At 42.1% G+C, this 4587-nt stretch overlaps 1 pseudogene; it reads left to right on the top strand.

Annotated features, from left to right (window-relative positions):
- The first annotated feature begins 2815 nt into the window (after positions 1 to 2815).
- LOC149191358 (pectinesterase pseudogene) lies at positions 2816 to 3560 on the top strand (annotated as a pseudogene).
- The last annotated feature ends 1027 nt before the right edge of the window (positions 3561 to 4587 follow it).

Genomic DNA, 4587 nt, shown 5'->3' with positions numbered 1-4587 from the left:
TCCATTACACACGGCAGACTCCACTTGGCCAGGCTCGTCTGCGTTTTTAATCTCCTGTCCACGACGCTTACGCATTCTATTGTGCATTAATCTCCGCGTAGAATCGGAGGCGGAGCTTCCAGTGGAAGCGGATTCAGCCGCATTGAATATGGAAGGTATGCAGTTTCCGTCAGAGGAATCGGAAAATGAAGAGGAGTTTGTTAAAGCAGGAGGAGAAGCAGAATGTGCACATGGACTGCGGGCATGCTCATGTTCATCGAAACTGGCACGCGACGATTCTGTTGGTGTGGAGCGAATTGAGGTAGACAGAAGCTTGAACAGCGGAACAGCAATCCAATTTTCCTCTAACAGTGGGAGATAATCGCTGGTGAGAACGACCACACGACCTCCATTTATTATATCAACGTCCAATTTGGCTTCCTCGCAGTTGAAAACCAATCTTAGCTTCTCTCCTCCTTCGGACTCGGGAGTCGGTAGATTTTTTTCTTCCTTCAACTGAACAATTCCAGTCCCGGACTGGCTTTGTAGCAGGTGCTCCACCTTATCTTCCGCCAGATCCCATGCCCTTGATACGAATTCCTTGCTAAACCCATTGAACAGCCCATTCGAGCCACCCATCAGGTAGAAATCAGTGAACTCTCCCGATCGGTGGGCCTTAGATGTATCTCCGAGGAAGAGGATTTCCAAAACGTCAGATGGATTGTCATTGAACCACCAACTGATCACTCCCATGGGTACTGCAATGGCATCCCCTTTGCGGATTTTCACCACTCGTTCTGACTCTGCCTCCGGAATAAGTATCCCTGCAACTCCAGATCCTTGAAGCACATAGCCAACTTTTGAAGAGTCGGAATACTTTGGCAAAGCCAGGCCACGATGATTGAGAAGCAGCTTGGCGGCTCCAACTTTGGCTTCTGCTAGCATGCAGAGATCTGAACTTGCCCATGCATAATAAGACCCTCCTTCTGAACTCAGGATCTTCTTGGGCTCAGCCGGGGTCAATACTCTCTTGGGAGGGGCCTCTCGGTCATAGGCCTTGGCCGCGCCTTCTTCCTCGTCAAACGGAACCAAATCCCAAGTCTCGTTCTCAATGAGAGAGCTATATTCCTCATGCATGGCGGCTTCCCATTCAGGATGCCCATTTGCTTCTGCATAATTTTGTGGATCAGATCCATGCATTATATAAGCATGCATGGGCATGGATGGCTCCATAGTTAAGAGTGCTTGCGGATCTTCCTCAAATAGAGGGATAGAGGCAGGATCATCAAAGATATCACTCATGCTGCGCCATTTTTGTGCAGAAGTCTGATCTCGATGTTCAACAACTGGTGGTCTAACAGGGGTTTGAGGAACAAAATCAGAAAATGTATACAGACGAGATTGATCATTTACCTTGCCAGATGCAATCTTCAAATTGGTTTGCATGTCATAAATGCTCACGGAATCTGGGGTAAATTCCACTTTCCTTCCGCTGCCTGTGTGTGTCATCTGATACACTGAGAGAAGATTCACAGCAAGCCTTGGAGTATGCAAGACATTTTCAAACCTTCCATCTTCGAATTGCACTCTTCCTTGCCCAGTTGCTGCAACTGCAGAATTATCCCCCATGAGGATGGGAGGACCTGAGTATGCATGTAGAAAAGAAAAGGATTCCTTTGAAGAAGCCATATGATGTGAAGCTCCTGAATCGATGATCCATTCTTGTGGTGCAGAATGAAGAGCAATCAAAGCATGCCCGTTACCTCTTGGATGACGTGCTTTTTCTCTTGGATCGGGTGCTTTTTCCTCAGACTTCTTCTTAGCATTCTCAGGAATGTGGTCTTCAAGATTGTATTGCTGGAGTGTCTGCGCCATAAGATCTATAGTCTTCTTCATGCATGCAGATTCAGGATGAAAACCACGGTGGCAATAATTGCACATTGATTTTCCTTTCGTTCCTTTCCTTTCCTTAGAGCCAGATGATCCATCAGGGGGTTTGGGATTTGCCTTTCCTTTTGCATGCACAGTAAGTGCATGCGCTTTGGAATTTTTAAGTGTGCCCATTTTGATGAGCTTATCTTGCTCATGCATCAAGGACTGAATAAAAGAATCCAATGAGGGCATCTTCCAATCTGCACCAGTTGCAGATCTGACTGTGTGGAATGTAGAAACGAATACTGCATACTCTGGACCAAGTTTTGATAAAATGGAAAGAATCAACTGCTTTTCTTGCTTGGATTTGTCGATCCCGCATCCTTTCAGCTGCACCAACAAAGATTTATACCTTGTGAAAAAATCTTGAATGTTCTCAAAGTTTCTCGGATCTAATGAGTTTAACTCATTTTTGAGAATGTGACCTTGCATTTCATCTTGTTTTCCAAACAATTCTTCCAAAATTTTCCATACTTCATTTGGAGTTGAACATGATTCAACATGAAATAGCAGTTCTGGAGAAATAGATAAACATAGGATGCCAAAGGCCTCATCCATGCGATTGAAATATCTTGATTTCTCCATTGCCGATGTTGGTTCAACTTCCGTTTCCATGGTTATTCGAAATAAGCCTCTACTTCTGAGATGAAGTTGAATTTTTGGCTTCCATTCGAAATAATTATATGGAGTGAGAATTGCTGATTGTGGAAACTCCAATTTAGACTCCATTCTTTGTTGTTGCTTCAATCTTCTGAACCTGCAAATAAAATTGCTTGTGCACTGATTACAAATCCCTGTGCTCTGATACCATGTAAGATTTTGAGAAACACAGATAGATCTAGATCTGCAAAACAATAACAAGCTTGCAAGGCAAGGAAGAAAGCGAGCAAGAATTGAGAAAAGAATGAAAGTAAATTCTACAATATGAGGTTTAGAATAAATACATAAAAGCACCTAAGTTAAGCTTAGTTGTGCATGCAATAACTAAAGCTAACTAAAGCTAAGTGTGCTTTATCTTATGCTAATGTGTACATGTGCCACATGCATGCAAGCAATAAGTTAACTGGACCTAATCTAGGTGCATGTACACCAACACAGCTAGTCTACAGCTAGTCTAAGTGCATGTACACCAACAGAAGGACGGCTCTACTAGTTTCAGTTCCGCGACCTTTGCTGTATCCGGTGCAGGATTTGTTGCACGTGACATGACCTTTATGAACAGTGCAGGGCCTGACAAGCATCAAGCTGTGGCTCTACGGGTGGGGGCCGATTTTGCAGCGATTTATCGATGCAGTATTATTGGTTACCAAGACACACTTTATGTTCATTCTCTTAGGCAGTTTTACAGAGAATGTGACGTGTTTGGAACAGTAGACTTCATTTTTGGCAATGCGGCCGTGGTTTTACAGGAGTGTAACATTTATGCTCGACAAGGTATGCCCAATCAAATGAATGTAATCACTGCCCAAGGAAGGAATCATCCTTATCAAAATACCGGCATCTCAATACATAATTGTATAGTTACAGCAACAAGTGATCTCCCTCCCTGGATGGCATTCACTTCAACATACCTCGGGAGGCCTTGGAAATTATACTCTCGAACAGTTTACATGCAATCGTTTTTAGGCGACCTCACTCTTGCAAAATAGAACATGAAAGTTTTACTTCTGACCAAAGTGCTCCAGTGAGCCCAATGATATGATGGAGTGGGTCTGGCGGTGTGTTCTTAAACAGTAGCTTAAGAAAGTCTTGGCATTTGTTCTGGGGTCTATGTCAGCTGCTATTTTATTGGTAAAGGCCACACTATTGCCAAGCGGGGTTGATCTTTCCCTACTCTCTATCCTCATTAAAGCTGTTGGTGAACAAGAGATGCTAGTGCAGGTTACAACATTTGTTTCTCTAATGTACGTGTGCATCTGCACATATTTTCCTCTTTTCAAGCTTGGAATGTTCACTTTATATTCCTTGACACCTGGCCCTTCATTTCATAACATCTGGCGAGCGAAGTTGTTAAATTTCTTCCCTGTAGTAATAAAAAGGGCGAAGGAAGGTGAAAAGTCAAAAAACTAAATGCCTAAATATAAAACAAAGATATCTACAACAGAGGAATAGGATCCGATTTCCTATTTTTGACTTCAGATATGATCTGCAGCTACAGTTGTCGCCTTTTTTATTGGTCATCAAAGAGTTTCAAGTGGAATAATGAAACGCTGTTCTGTCTATAGAACAGATGGACAGTTCATTTCATATCCTCAGGATTTTAGTTGTAACGGCTCTCTATTTGGATCGATCTGTTTTCTCATAGTGGAGCTTATTTATTACATAAAAAATCATTTGTAAAGGGTTTTGAGTTTCTGAGGAAAGTGTGGGAGAAAAAAAAAACTAGTGCTTCGTTGTACAAATTTGACAAAGAAAAAAAACTAGTGCTTCGTTGTACAAATTTGACAGAGAAATAATTGAATGGTACAGCTCTCTTTCATGAGATCCTTGCAGTATGAATTTAGCATGTGTTTCTTCTCATGTTTCATATGTCTCTTGTTTTTGTTTCATAGTTCATTCATAATCGTTTTCAGCTGAATGCTTTTAAAGTGAGAAAGACAGAATCCAATTTATTGCTCTGCCTTGGGAAAGTGTTCATATTTAATGTTTTCTTCTGTTTGACAAGGATTCATCTTC

Source organism: Pinus tabuliformis, chromosome 2_2 (genome assembly GCF_031772625.1).
Source record: "Pinus tabuliformis cultivar Carrire ecotype Pingquan chromosome 2_2, CPIR1, whole genome shotgun sequence".
Classification (NCBI taxonomy): Eukaryota; Viridiplantae; Streptophyta; class Pinopsida; order Pinales; family Pinaceae; genus Pinus; species Pinus tabuliformis.
Note: the sequence above shows the minus strand (reverse complement) of the source record. Positions and strands in the feature narration are given on the sequence as shown.